The 16,481-nt window shown below is 38.3% G+C and overlaps 1 protein-coding gene across 3 annotated transcripts in view; it reads left to right on the top strand.

Moving 5' to 3' along the window:
* WARS2 (tryptophanyl tRNA synthetase 2, mitochondrial) overlaps positions 1 to 16,481 on the top strand; it is a 77,963-nt gene that overhangs the window by 12,936 nt on the left and 48,546 nt on the right. The gene's annotated exons all lie outside the window — the stretch shown is intronic.

Genomic DNA, 16,481 nt, shown 5'->3' with positions numbered 1-16,481 from the left:
TGGACCATTTGTACGCAGTGTCTCCTGAACTATTAAAAATTTCTGTTCATTGGAGTATTATTTGGATATGTCACCTGGTGAACTCTGTCCTCATCTCTAAGTCATGGGAGTAATAAAGTCGTGAATATTTTACATGTATCGATGTATTCAATATTGAGCACTTACTATGTGCTAGGTGTTAGAGATAGACCAATGAAGAACACAAAGTCTTACATTCCAGAGGGAGAGATAAATAATAAACAAGTTATTAAAATATATAGTATGTTAGATGATAATAAATGATATGGTGAGAAAAATAAAGCAGGGACGGGAGATGATGACTGCCATGGGGTATTGCAGTTTTAGGTTGGGTGGTCAGTGAAGGCCTCCAAGAAGGTAACATTTGAGGAAAGACCTGAAGGTCATGAGAACATGGTCAAGGTGGACAGCTGAAGGAAGAGCACACCAGGCAGAGGAAACGCCATGAGGTGGAGGCTAATGTGCCATCTATGAAGCCCAGCAAAGAGGCCAGTATGGCTGAAGAAGAGTGAGCGTTTTCTTTATTTAACAGATACTATATAGTACTTACTATATAGTAAGTATCTTATCTTAGATGCTTTTCTAAATACTTTGAAAATATTAACTCATTTAATTCTTATTACAACTTTATAAAGCGGTGCTATTATTAGCCCCATTTTACAGGTGAGGATCTGTAAAACAGACGTTAAGTAACTTGTCACATGAGCGACAAAATGCACATAGCTAAAAAGGGAAAGGAGCCAAGGTGCTAACCTTGGGTTGGTTTTGCATTACGCTGCCCATTATAGTAGTAGGACATGAAGTCAGATGGCTAATAGGGTGGAAGTGGGGAAGTCAATTGTGTAGAACCTTAGAAGCAATTGTAAAGATTTTGTCCTTTACACAGATTGAGTTGGAAAGCAATTGGAAGGCTTTGCTTGGAGGAATGACATGATCTGACATATGTTTTAAAGCCTCACTCTGTCTGTTATGTTAAAAATAGAATAGAGGAGCAAGAATAGAAGCCAGGAGACCAGGTAGGATGCTTGTACAAGATCTGAGCAAGAAATGATAGTGGCTTGGATGAGGATGAGTAGTCAAGATGGTGTCATGAGATATGATCAGATTCTGGATATTTATTTTAAAGGATGTAAAGCCAACAAGATTTTTTTTTGTTTTTTTTTACGGATTAGATGTAGGATGAAAGAAAGAAAAGAGTCAAGATGGAGTCCAAGGTTTTTGGTCAGAGCAACTGCAAGAATGAATTTGCCACTTACTGAGATGGTAAGGATTGCAGAAGGGACAAGACTTTGGGGGGAAGATCAGGAGTTGAGTTTTAGATATGTGGAGTTTAGATGCCTAGTGAACATCTAAGTGGAGGTGTCAGGTAGGCAGTTAGATATATGAGAGCGAAGCCCAAGAGAGAGGTCTAGATAGAGATATAAATTTGTGAGGCTTCAGTATAGACTGTGCTTAAAGCTATGAGATTGGGTGTGATCATCTAAGCAGTGCTTTTAGAAAGAGAAGAGAAGAGGTCCAAGTACTGAGCCCATGAGCATTCCAACATTAAGAGATTAGAATGATGAGAAGAACCAGCCAAGATGATAGTAGCCAGATAGGTAGGAGGAAAAGTGGAAGATGACATCCTGGAAGCCAAGTGAGGAAAATGTTTCATAGATCAATTTGTACACATCTGTGCACATGCACACACAGACAAGTGCATGTACACACGCACACGCACACCACATATCATATATGAAGATAGAATGATCGGGAGTACCAGTTACTTTTCTTCACTGTTTACCATAATCTCTACTTGCAAGTAAACTTAATTGGGAAGCCAAATTATTAAAATAAGGTAGCTTGATAGGAATGGAATGACAGCAAGGGGAGTTCATTGGATCACCTCATTGGCTATGTAATCAAGCTATGATAACCCAAAGCTCCATCTCCATTATGGGACATAACTGCTCCTTGGGTTCCTGCTCCTCATATTCCTGGCCTCTGTCACAGCACCATTTCCCTTTGACAGCTCTCTAAATAGATGGCCAAGGTTTTCCCAATAGAGCTGCTTTTTCTAAGCTTCCACTCCTCCAGGGGGCATAGTCTTTCTTTAGATATGTTAATGTACCTCATCTTGTTTCTATTAAGTCTTGTCCTCAGCATTCTTATACTTTTTGGGGGGTGCCACTATTTCCTTCGATTAATATGTGGACCTTTTACCTAGAAAATTATGTACATAAACTCTCAAAACTTTGTGTACGATTTCACAAGTCCTAAACCCAGGTTGAGAACTACTTTAAGTTGACCTTTCTATTAACAACCATCTGTGTTGACTAATTCACGGAAGGTAAATTTATTCCCTTCTTTCAAATACGGAGCCTTCCTCCTCATTGTTGCCTCCTTTATCACTTACTAATTACAAAGCTGGTGTTATGATCTACACCATAGAACTTCTATGTGAAATTGTTTCAAAATGAGGTATTTCTGGTACTTCAATAAGTAAAACCTCTCGTCTGGAGAGTAAGGTAGACCTTCATACCATATTTCTTCCTGTACAAATGGCTTTATAGTGATGCTCTAGTGGATGCTTATACGTTAACTCAAACATGTAAGGCTCATGCTAGCCGATTCTGAAATTCAGCCTCTAATGAGGGTGTAAGAATCTTACTAGAAGATGATGCTGCTTAAACATTTAGGAATATGTATATTTTATTAAAGTTTTGGAGGAAATAGAGGAAGATTGAAAATATTTGCTTGAAGGGTGAAAAAAAAGCTGTCCAGAATACTAAGAGCAACACCCACCTGAACTTCACAGAAAGTGTGATGAGAATGTCAGTGATTAGAAGTGATCAGATAGATATTTGTCTGTTCTTTTCAACCAGAAGATGGATTTGAACCAGATTACCACATCCATGGTTTAGTTTTGAAGAGAGAGGGAAAAAAAGCCAATTATTTGTCTCTTTGTTCAAAGGCCTTTTTTGTATTGTAGATCCCTGAAAAGCTAGTAGAGAAGCCAGCCTTTCACATCCATTAAGGTTAGCCCTGAAACTGTTGAATTTGATCTCTTCCATTTGCCATCTGGATACAGTAGAGAAAAAGCTATTCTGCATTGGGTTGCTGGACACCATCCAGAAAATAATATGTCAGGGGCATCAAAGGCTTGAGGCACTTGGTCCAGTCTGTCTAATGATCACAGGCAGGGTCTGCTCTCCAGTTTTGTAGTATGTTTTATTTTTGCAGTGACAATATATATCCCAGTAAAATAGATCACAAGAATTACTGCCAACTTGTCAAAGTTAGGATTCTTCCATCATAGACTTCAAAAAAAGACCAGATTTTAATTGGGCAAAGCTTGATTTCCAAAATTGAGGAAGCTTCATCTCTTCCCAATCTATCCTCTTTCTTATGGAGAGCACTTAATGCAAGGAGGATTTTAATTTATAGATTGTTTCATCCCACACCCAAATGCCAAATTTAAAGTCTCCTTAAAATTGACCTCATTTAAAGTTGTATTCCTTATCCTCTTTATAAGTGGGCCCAGTATCTGGCCAGCTAATGACCGTGCTGGCGGCTTTCCAGGAATCTGACAACCACATCTCATTATTCACACCAACTGGAGCCAATTGTGGCTGGATTTTTTCTTTTTATTCTGTTATTTTAAAACGTGGATAGGAAGCAACAGCAAGCAATAGCATGTTGTTTGGTCTCCTCTGGGATCAGGGAGGAGTCTTGCATAATAGGACCTGTATTATCAGGGAGCATATGGCTGTGTTTTAAGGTAGCTGGAGGCCATCTAACTCTAAGCTCTGATAAAGCAAGCTTTGGTTTGGGTCTTTGCAGGATGTACTTAGGTATGAATTTATAGCTTCTGTAGTAGTTTGTAGGACAATTGCTATTTTGTCTCATACACAGGGACAGGATGGCAGGAAGAGTTGCCAAACCCTAACCACAGACATTACTTTTCCTTGTGGACAGGAATGGTCCCCAAGCTGCACCCTAAATACCAGCGTAACTCCCAGATCTCCCACACTGAACTAGGAAGCTGGAGAACCCTTGCTGGGTTCTGGCCATCTTACTAAAGGGAGTGTCATGGACAGCAGCACTCGGTTTTGTACCTTATTCAGGTTATCCAGTAGATCCAAAGTTATTCTTTATTCTGCTCCAAACTGGTACTGTCTGCTCTCCCATCTTATCATTCAGGGCGTTTCTTCTCAGAATCTTACTGTTCTTCTTTTCCCCCTTCAGATCTCCTGGTATTGAGAACAACAACTAGTTCCAGATTAAGAAGAACAAAATTTCCTCCAAACCATAAATCAAGCAATGCTGACGATTCTTAGCAGCATTATCCCTACTAAGCTTTGTGCACATACTCATAGCTTCTATTTGGCCCCTCTCAAGGTAGCCTATCCCTTTCTGTACTTGGTGACTGCTGCTTATAGCTCTGGAATCTGGCCCACCTTCAGAAATGTCATATTTGGGCCCATATTTGTAGTTTCATTGGCCTCTTAGGAACCTGGACCTGGGAGTTTTTGCCTCCTCATCTGAATGTTCCAGTACCTTTGAGATAGTTCAGATATTCCTATTTAAAACTGAACGACAGGCGTGGGGTGTTAGAAAGGCTTAGGAGCCGTGTTAGGAATCCAGGATTAGATGTGGTAAGTGAACATCAAGATTCCAGATTTCATGGCACAGGCCTTTACTTTAGTGAAAGACTTTGGAGAGAAAGGAGGACAAGGACAGACACTGCTTGAAAAAAGAAAAGAAAAACACTTCCAGTGTTTTATTTTTCTATGCGAATAAAAAGGAAACTCAATATACATAATAATAATATTTAATATAATTTATATATTTAATAATATATAATATAATTCATTCAATAATTATATATCGAGCACCTGTAGTATGCAGAGGAAGACTCCTTAAGATGAGGCTAGTAAAATGTGACTTGTTCACTGGGAAATTTTCTCTATTATCCTTCATAAAAAATAACATGGGTCTTGTTTTGATTTTAAATCAGTGAACTAATATTCTAAATTGGTTATTTCCTAATAAAGGAAAATTGAAATGATTCTGATACTAAAACATACATTTCTCCTCTGCTTATCAGGTAACATTAGCAGTTTGCTGTTTCTTCATTACTACTGGGGACACTAGTAGGACCAAAGCTTTTTTCTCCCTCTTGCTTTTGGCTGTTAGGAACCGTCACAGTGGAAGCCCTGGCCCCTTGAACCATGGCAGCAGCGGGTGAGCGAAGGAGGAACTAGATTTCAAAATATTTTGTTTTAAGAGGTTATTTGTTGTGTCAAAGTCATCACACAACATCTGATGTTGGTTTTGAGATTCTTAATTTATTCTTTTTAAAGATTCAGTTAAAAAAAACGTAAACAACGTTTCCACTTGGTTTTCCCATAAATCCCCTTCCTTAACTCAGCTCAAAACATCCTGATCCTGTGGCGTTCTGCTGTTTCTGCCCTCGTGGAGTAGGCGTGGGTGCCTGGTGGGGGGCACACAGTGCTTGTCTTCCAGAAAAGAGGAAATGACACTGTATTGTAGGTTAGACACACTCTACCTAAGGGCAGAACTAGTCACAAATCAAACTGAATTTGTGCCATGAGCTGCCTGTATATTTGTGAATGCCTCTTTAACAGCGCATTGTTAAAATAAAATGTCAGGAAATTATCACATATAATCCACTCTCAACCTTAAGGTGAGATTATTAGCATTCTAAAGAGAGTTGGGCAACTTTCTAAGGGGTTCATAGAAATAATTTTTTCAGCACATTTTATTCTGAGTATTTTATTATAGATTCAACTAAAATTACAATACATTAAGAATTTGAAAAAGTGTTCTGATAATTGTAGATATTGTTGACTAAAAGGTGGCTAGCATTTGCACAGGTAACCTGGGAAAGGATAATTTGAAAATACCCTGCTAGTCTTAGTGAATGTCCTTCCCTCATCCTCCTCTCCCCTGGGGCTTCTGAGTGCCATGGAACTTAAGCCCAGACCTCCAGCTCCCACATTCTATCAGCTGCATATAGTTAGTATTCATTTCTACTCATTCGTATACATATATCAAACCTCCACCCTGTTGATGTTAGAAATAAAAACATGGTTCTTGCCCTTGAGGATTCCACTGGCTAGTGAGGGTAGTAGACTTGTAGGAAAAGTAAATTACAGTACAACCATGTGCTATAATAGAAGGAGAACAAGGCATTGGAGGCACTTAGAGGAGCTAGTAACTAACCTTGGGAAGGCAGAGAAGACTTTGCAAATGTGGAGACATCTGAACTGGGTCTTAAAAGATAAATTGAAATTTGTCAGGTGGAGAAAGGCACACCAGGCAGAGAGAACTGAATGTGCAACGGTTTAGAGTTTAGAAAGAGTATGGCTTCTTCAGGGAACTAAGAAAAATTTACAATTCGTGGAGTGGAATGGTGGAAGAAAAAGGCCGACAAAGTGGACTTGGGCCTTACTGACTCAGCGATGCTGGTGTGGTGGGGGCCAGCAAAAAAGGTAAAATTGCTAGAAACATGAGGGAACTTGCAAAATACTTTGTTCCATAAATTATCTGATAGGTCATTGGGCTACTTTTTCTACAACAGCATTTTTTAAAAATTCTTATCAAGATGGAAAATGAACAAAGAAAATCACTTTAGTATAACTCAACTGTTGACATTTCAATAGCATCCTCTTTACCAGCTGAGGTTCTGCCTGTCTACACAAAGCAGCTCTCTTCCAGTTGGTACCTGTATTTCTCACTCTTCTTCTCTGTTTGGTGGTTCAGACATGAGCATTTGCAGTTCCTTTCTCAGTAACTATGATTATTTGATAGTAACATCAAAACAAAATTCAGTGTTATTTTTCACAAAGATGTCAGAGTCTGCCGATTTTGGCAAACAGTCATGTCACTTATGGTACCAAGTATTTTATCATTAATAATTGTTTAGTATACAGTAATTTTTCATCTAGGTAGATGAAAAATAATGTACTTTCAAAATGCACTTTCAAACCATGTCATTGAAAATAAGAGTAATATTCTATTATTTATGCTAATTATTTTACCTATAAAAATTTAGTCATAGAGGAGAATTATGTACAACATAAAAAATTTCCAATTGAAGAGGGGAGAGGAGTTTTAAAAACTCAGAAGTAAACTGCATTTAAAATCATTACAGTTTGAGTGTGAGTGCTGATTTTGTGGTGCAACTGTTGAAAAATTGTCATTTTTGACTCAAAGCATATTTACAAAAATAAAAAAATCCATGTAAAAATATGAATATATGAAAATATATAAAATATATAAAAATAAAATCAGAGTTGAAAGTTTGTTGGAAAACAGTGTTTACTGCAAAAGAGACATAATAAATATTCAGTGGTGAATAAAGGCAGGTTTTTGGAGTTGTTGGAAAGAAAACTAAAATATAAAAGAGAATAATTATTTTGGTTTATACAGTCACAACTTGGTTAGTACAAGAACGCACAAATTCCAAATGAAATAATTGGAATTAGAAACAAAACTATGATGCTGCGTTACCTTATAAGCGAGATGTATGTTTCTTCAGCTTATTCAACAAAACAGGATGAGGCAACTTAGTAGCAGAATGAAAAAAAGTCATCAATTTGTGTAAATAATCGGGAAAGGAAAGGCTATCTTAATTAAAGAAATATTCTTGAATTTTATTAGGCATAATGAGACAACTGACTAAAGAATATAGAGTTATTTTACACCCCCACACACATACACACACATGATTTTGCCACTAAACATGAGTAGAAAATTAAATATGATGGCGAAGTTTTAGAGAAGAGCTAAGTACTCACTTGTGCAAAATTCTAAGATTTATTAATAAGTGTGAGAAGGTGAAAACTCTGAAATGCCCCCAATACTGACACTTTGACAACACAGTCTCTGCATCTACGTATAGATTGCCAGTTTTTTCAGAACTTGTGTAAGAGGCCCAAAGATGTAACATGAAGGAAGCTATGTGGTATGTCAAAAATATGTTGGACTATTTGTTCTCTAACATTATAGGCTGTCATCAAAAACTTCCAGAGATATCCAGATAATCTTTCAAACATAAAGAGGGGATAGTGAATTAATGATTGGTCGACACTGGTTTCCAAATGTGAGTTTTTCCCTTTTTTTCCCCAAGTTTGTTTATTACATACAAAGCATTTTAAGAATTCTTTCTAAAGAGCTTCAAAAAAAAATTATAGACATGTTTACTTCGTTTTGAAAAGTAAAAGAAATAGTTCACTGTTTATTATCTAAGAAAATTGATGTCTCAGAACAATTTGGGCTGGGGTAATTATGCCAAAAACCAATCTCTTAATGTTTCAAAGGGAAAAAATAAAGTCCTTTCAGAGGAGAACAAGAGATCCTAGCAGTTCAATAGTGCATGTCATACTATTTCAGAAAAATGGTACACAATATTTTTACCAAAGGAAATAGTATTTGCCAAGTTTAAATTTACATTTTTCTGAGTGATTACAGCATAGTGAAAATTTCAGAGCTACTGTTTAAATGGAAGAAATAAATAGAGAAAACCCAACCATGTGCAATAATTGTACGGAATCAATGTAAATATGATCCTAGAACTTTGATTTTCCAGGACAACCTTAACAGCAACTTCATCTGTGATTATACCCCCTTAGTTGGTCTTGGTTGTTTATTTATTTGACATGTTCTATCCAAAAATGCTTCCTGCATCTCAGCACAGCTACCTATGTGTGGTCATGGTTTGGCCCATCACAATAGCCAATGCTGCATGCTTGTGTTCCACTCTACCTTGCCCCAGCGTGGGCTTGTGCAGCTCTGGAGAAGAAGCTTAGTGGCCTGGCAGATTACAGATCCTGAAAGACTCACTGTATCAGTTTACTGCATTAGCCAAGTGCATTGGTTCCCTAATGCTGCCATAACAAAGTGCCACAAACTGGAGAGCTTAAAACAACAGAAGTGTATTCTCTCACAATTCTGGTAGCTAGAAGTCTGAGGTCAAGGTGTCAGCAGGGCCATGCTCCCTCTGAAGACTCCAGGGAAGAATCCTTCCTTGACTCTTCCTAGCTTCTGGTGGCTCCCTGCAATCCCTGGCATTCCTCGACTTGTAGCTGTATCCCTCCAATCTCTGCCTTCTTGTCACACAGCCTTCTTCCCTCTGTGTCTCTGTGTGTCTTTCGTTTTCTTATAAGGACACCAGTCATTAGATTTAGGGCCTACTCTAATCCAGTATGACCTCATTTTAACAGATTACATCTGCAGATATCCTATTTCCAAATAAGGTCACATTCTGAGGTTCCAGGGGGATGTGCATTTTGGGGAGACATATTCAACCCACTACACCAAGCAATGGAAATACTGTAAATTTAATGTTGTTTAGAATAATGTCAATTGTTATATGAAATTTTTTGCATTTTGGGCTTTAAATTATAGATTCTAAAGATTACTCTTGTCGTTTCAGTTAAATATGATATTGGCTTTCGTGCTAGGATAATTAATGAAAAATAGCATGTTTAAAATGTTAAGTGTAAAACATTAACCCATAATTTCTCATAGGATTTCTCACTTGCTTAATTAAGGTTCATTCATGGAGATACTTGCCCCTACCATGTCTAAGTAATCTGTATGTGTGTGTGTGAAGTCAGATTATAAAGGATTTTATACACTAACTTAAGGGTTTGGATTGACCCTGTAAAGGAAGAACCATTGGAGACTCAGTATTTTAGAAAGATAGTTGAGATGGTGGAATGAAGGATAAAAGAGTCAGATAGAAGCTATTGAAATGGCACAGGTGAGATGTTTGGGGTTTAGACTCCATTGATGGAGATGGAGAAGTGAAATTGTATTGGATAACATCTCTGAGGATTTAGCGATTGATTAGATGATGTTAATGATAGCGAAGATTTTTTTTCCAGCTTTATTGAGACATAATTGACATGTAACATTGTGTAAGTTTAAGATATACAACATGATGATTTGATAAACGTATGTATTGTGAAATTGTTACCACAATAAGGTTAGTTAACACCTCCATCACAGCACATAATTATATATGTTTTTTGTGGTGAGAACATTTAAGATCAATCATAGCTAATATTTACTGAGCACTTTCTATGTGCCAGGTGCTGTTCTAAGCACTTTTTACTTACTAATTTATTTAATTCTTGCAATAATCCTTTGAAGTAGCACTATTAAAATTTTGATTTCAGAAGAAGAAACTGAGGCACAGATAGTATTTGCCAAAGATTACATATCTGGTAATAAGAGGAGCCAGGATTTTAACCCACAGAATATCTGGTGAGGGAAAGGAAGGAATTGGGGATGACTCCTCACAACTGGGAGACAGAGTGGATGGTTGTGTCATTAGCCACGATTGAAAATACAAAATGGCAGGTTTGGGGGGAGTTGACTGGAAAGTTGTGAGTCAGTAGGTTTAGTTTTGGATATAGTATTAAGTTTGAAGAGCTGCTGGTGAGACATTCAAATAGATATGTCCAATAGATAGTTGATAGTAAGTATCAAAATAATATTTGGTGTTAAAATTCATCTTTTCTCAAAAAGAAAATACAGTTTTAATGTATACATCGTGCAGCTGTGGTAAAACCTGAAAAATTGGTGATATTATCTCATGGCTCTAAAAAGCGAAAGTGCTTTAACAGGGTGAAAATCTTTGTGGTCGAGTATTCTCGTGTCCTCTTTACCTTAAGATAGGTAGGTAAATAACTGTCCTACCTGGAATTTTGTGACATTTTTTGGCCAAGCAAGTAGAGGAGAGGAATTCATTCATTATGATTTGTACCCGCTTGATCATAAGCGAATGTACTTCATTACAACCCTCCCCCACACTCTCACCCTTTGTGCCACGCGGTCCACCAAATGTACCCCTACCTTGCTCTAACCACGGGGTATTCCAATTCAAACCCGGCGGTTTATGGGAACTGCTTTTGTTGAAATCATTAAATAAAGGAAGGCCTGTGAATTCCCTTTCCGAAGCACCGCCTGTTTTCTGTGTCATTTCAGTCTCATTAATCAGCGTTGCAGCAAGGTAGACATCGCACTGTGTATTTTACTGTCCCCAGCACAGCAGCTCCTGCGTCTCTGCCCCAAGGCTGACGCATTGGGGAAAAACAGAGAGGGAAACCATCAATCTTCCCAGTTGCACATGTCAGCAGTGATTCCTTCCCCCTTCCTGTTGGCTGTCTCTCTCACCACCTGTGTTTAGAATTAGCACTGAAGCTGCTGCCCAGATGAATAAGAACCACTGTCCCTGTCACCTGCCCTGGTATGGGCCACCACTTCTAAATGAAAACAAGATGAACATAGGGCAGTTATCTGTATTGTGAGCAGTGCAGGAGAGAGAATCATACATTGTCTTAAAAAGTTCATTACAACATAAAATTAAAGCAGATTTTAGGTCATACATTCTAGAAGGTAGCATCGTTTACTGGATCAGAGGGGTAAAAGGAAATAATTTCTTGAGTGCCTTGGTGTATTCTCATGGTCTCCCTCTCAAGTATACACAGCTGAGGTTGATCTGCGTAGGTTCAAGTCCTGACTCCAGTATTTACTCGCTATGCACTACTCACTGAACCCCTCTGTGCCTCAGTTTCTTCATCTGTAAAACATGATAGTACTACCTCCCTCATAGGGCTTTTTGTGAGGATTAAATGAGATAGTACATTCATAGCTCTTGCTGTAGTACTTTGCACATAGTGCAAATAAATGTTAACATTTGCATAATAAATGTTAGCTATTATTATTGTTAACCTCATTGTTCAGATGATAAAACTGAGGTTCAGAGAGGTTAAGTTGTGCAAGGTGCTAGGAGATGTAGAAGGAATTTGAACCTGGCACTGTCTGATCCTCAAAACTCATGCCCTTTCTATTACACTATATTGTTTCCATTCTAGTTCCGTCTTACAAATAACTTCATATGCGAGCTTAATAAGTCACTTAACTTTATCTCCCATTATGTAAAATGAAAATGGTAATGACTGACATTCTTGTTAGTATGAGACTCTTACAGTTACATATCAATATAATCAGGCTGTATACAGAAAAACTAGGCCTATTTTTAAAATTTGGCTACAGAAAATGTCTATGCCCTTAAAAACAAGTTAAACAGTACAAAAGTGTCAAAAAAGAAGTCATTACTCCCATTCCTTGGGGTAACCACTATTAAGTTAAATATGTAGTCTTCTTCCTTGTCAGCATTCATCTGTTTAACAAATGTTTATGTAGAACCACTGTGGACTAAGCATTGTTGTTAGGCCTTGAGGGGGGTGCTATTATTATTCCCATTTTACAGGTGAGGAGGTTGTCTGACTTGCACAAGGAAACAAAGCTAGTGAACCACAGAGCTGGTACTGGACTTGGCGTTCTGGCTCCAGAGTTGGGCCTCTTCGCCTCCGCCCTGTGCTCTCAGTACTTACATTCTTCTTATCTGTTCCATAGAATTCCATCATATAAAAATAAAACTATGATTTTTGTAATGTTTTCCCTACTGAAGAACATTTAGTTGTTTGTAGTTCTTTCGTTATTAAATAATTGTGTAGGGAATGCCAGGAGTCACTACATTCTTGTATGAGTATTTCTGAAGGACATATTTCTATATGTTGAATGGTTGGGTCAAAATACATAAATACTTAAAATTTTGACCTCCATAAATGGTCAGATAACTTATGAAGAGCTTACTACATACCAGGCACTGAGTACTTTACACTAATAAACTCCTCACAATCCCCCCAGCCACTCTGTGAGGTAGGTATATGATTATCCCCATGTTGTACATGCTCAAGGCCATATAAATAATAGAACAGGACTTCAGCTCAGGCAATCTGGTGCTAGAGCCTCCTTCTTAACCATGGTTAATAACCAAGTAAATTATCCTCATCATCTTTTACTGCTTGACTTCGTCATTTTTCTAACTGATTCTAAAGTTGAGTTAACAGTATAAGCTGATGGAACGTCTGAACTGATGCCAGTGTTGTTGGAACAACCCTGAGGATTGTATCAGTCTACAGGTTGGATGGTGAGAAGGGGAGCCATGGGTGGCTGGGAAAAGAGACTTCTTTCTCCAAGGGGTGGTCAGGACAGCCAGAGAGATTCTCTCTTTTTTTGTGAACTATCTTTATGCCAGGAAAATAACTTGAGAAATTTTTTCTCTGTTTGTAGTGTGAGTAGCTTGAAAGAAATTCACACTGTATCTCTCTCAAAGGTTCAGAACCGCTGAGATAGTCATTGAGTTATTTTATACGTTGTACATAAAAATTTCCGGCATCTCAGCTTCACTTAGCCAAGGCCACCTATGGTTAGTCCAGGTTTCTGTCAACCAACTGAGCTAACCATGAGATCCACCTACAGCTGGTTGAGTGTTGTATTCAGACTCTCTGGTAGGGATCAGAGAGAGTTAGAGAATTGCCAGGCAGGGAAATGGGTAAAAAAGAGCATTCTATGCAGAGGTAAGTTTGTTTTCTATCCCTTACGATTCTGATGTCAAAACCTTCTTAGTGGGATTATTTTCTTGATGCAGTCTGGGCTACATATGCTTCCTGAATCCCTGAGCCATAAGGATTTACGGAACTGGACATTGCCGAGTAAGTCTACCTAACTGTGGAAGATGCTGTGCTTACTTGTTGTCGTAGGTGTCTTTTCTTGCCAATGTAGAGGCTAAAACCACATCTTCGTAATCTGCTGACCTTCATGGCTGCCGAATGTGATATCAGAACTGCCTGATGCCAAAGAGGCCTCTGACCATGCCTTAATAAATAACTGTCGCAAGGATTTTCTTATTTGAAATGTAAATTATAAGCAACTGACCTTACTTTTCACAGTTTTACAGCCTTTTTATTTGTGTGTGTGTATGTGTGTGTGTGTGTTTCCTAGCAGGTTGGCAGCTTTGGAGAATAATTATGTAGTAGTTGGCTTAGAACAGTGGTTTTTCAATCTTGGCTGCACATTAGAATCACCTGGGGAGCTTTTAAAACTCCCGATGCTCACGCCAAATCCCAAACTGATTAAATCAGAATCTCGGAGGATGGGACTCAGGCATCAGTATTTTTTAAAGCTCCCTGGTGATCACCGTGCAGCCAAGATTGAGAACTGTTGGCTTAGAAGGTATTTTCTCTTTTTCATTCATAATGTTTTCATCTGGACCTCATTTTATGTAGTTGAAGTGAATTTTAAGAATAGATATTGGTGCCCAAAACCCCCTCTCAAACTGGAGCATGCATTAGAATTACCTGAAGGCTTGTTAAAGCACAGATTGCATAACTCTTCTCATTTCTTCTTCTGAGATAAGCCTACCCTTAGAATTTCTGAATCAGTAGGTCTGTGTTGGGACCCAGGAATTTGCATTTCTAGCAAGTTCCCTGTTATGGTGATGCTGCTGGTACACGGAACATTCCATGAAAGCCTCTAATGCCTTCCTTCTACCTTCCTTGTGCTCTTTCTCTCCCAACAATGGTAACGAGGGCAACTTCTTCTAGGGCAGTCCACACTCACAATGTCAGTGTTAGGAAAGCTAATGGATGCTTGAGGAAGTGTTAATATATTGCCCCATCTCCAAGTAATCATACAATCTAATTTTAAAAGTCTACTCTATATGCAAATACACCCTCCTCTTCTTGCCAGATTGCTCCCCTTAAGCTCTTTCTACTTCAAAATCAGAGCCACCACTGGGTAGGTTTCTAGTGTCTCAAAATGGACCATGGACTTCACTTTCCCACAAAAATAATTTTATGAATGGTGCTTAGGTACAGCTGAAATTGTGCTGTTAACACCATTCTTCTGAAATACTGTGGATTCAGTGAGGCTTCAATAGCTGCATTCCAGGAGCTTAACCATCTTTTAAAGAATTAGGTTTCCGAGTTTCAGAAAACCAATTTTCAAACAAACTCTTAGAACATAACTTGTTTAGGAACTGCTTATAACTGGAACATTTGGTTCATCCTGTTTATAGTTATTTTGCCCTTTACATTTGGAACCAAAGTTGGGAGAAAAAGATTTGTCATTCATTCCATTAACATTTATTAGGTGCTCACAATATACCTGGCACTGCTATATACCGGGGATATAAAGATGAAAAAGACAGCCCCTGCCCTAGAGGAGCTCATATTCTAGGTGGGAAAATATTTACCAAGTTACCAATGTGATATGTGCAATAATGAAAAACTGATGAAGGGTTGATCTGTTCTGCCTGGAGAGAGAGAGACTGACTGTGTGTGTGTGTGTGTGTGTGTGTGTGTGTGTGTGTGTGTTAGGGACAAGGGGTGTGTTTAAGAAGTTTAGAATCAGGGAGAGATTGTTAGGCCTTGAAGACCAAGGGGCATTCCCCAGGCAGATAATTGGGTGAAGGGCATTCCAGGATGATGGAACAGTCTGAATGCAGAGGGGAGTAAGCTGTACAAGAATGGCAAGTAACTAGGTCAGCTCCTCCTGGAGGACAATGGAGGATGACTGGAAAGGGCATTAACTGCCACTCAAAGTTTGAAGCTTAACCCAGAGGAAGAAATGAGAAGAATTACGCATAGAGCTAAGTCAGCATATGTGATATTTGCATTTTTGTCCCACACTTTCTTGTTTAAGAACTTTCTTCTCTTGTATATTTCCCACTACCCTGAGGAAGACAATTTTTTATTTTCAACAAAATGTTAATACTTTGAAAATGTCTTGAATCAAGTAGTTTTCAAACCTGTGCTCTAGGAAGCCCCTCAGAGGCTGACTGGGGTGAGGGCAGAAGAGCAGGCAGGGGCCTGCCTACTGAGGCTGCCTCACTAACTCCCATTATCCATCCACCTACCCACCTTTTCTTTGGACTGTTCTACATATCGGGCACATCTAGTAAGAATGTTACATTTGAAAAAGGGTATTTAACTAAAACAAGAAAAGTTTTAAAACCAGTGTAATCTAATCCTCACACATTTAGTAACAGTCTGTGGGCTTTGGTGTGGGGAACCAAATCTCTCAGCTGCTGGCAAAAGGATAAATGTTCTCAGACCATCAGCTGAAGATAGGACGTCAGGCAGGCACTGATGTGGATGTGTGACCAGTGATAATGGTTGGTAGGATAAGCCTTTAGGTGGCCATGAGAGGTAATGATAAAATCATTTCTTCCCAGGATACTCTCTAACACTCTAAGATCAATGTTTGAATTTTCTTATAAGGAAAAACTATTCTTTTCTTAAGCATTTCAGATCATTCTTTATACTTTTAAAATTTTGGTTCTTCTTGATCTCTTGCCTGTATTTACTGTTCCATTCATTATAAAAATACATATGCAGTGGTGGTGAAGATATTTATGTCAAGAATTTGACCCTTGCTGATTTGGTTTAGTGAGCAGTGTTATCATTAGGAATTAAACGTATTTCTCATTACATATCATGTTATAATTATTTATGTCATGTATAGATAATATGTTAATTTAGTTTTAATCACCTTTCCAATAAAAATGAAAGGGACTTGCCAGTTTATTCTGTAGCTAC

This window comes from Diceros bicornis, chromosome 4 (assembly GCF_020826845.1).
Source record: "Diceros bicornis minor isolate mBicDic1 chromosome 4, mDicBic1.mat.cur, whole genome shotgun sequence".
Classification (NCBI taxonomy): domain Eukaryota; kingdom Metazoa; phylum Chordata; class Mammalia; order Perissodactyla; family Rhinocerotidae; genus Diceros; species Diceros bicornis.
This window is presented reverse-complemented; position numbering and strand designations above follow the sequence as displayed.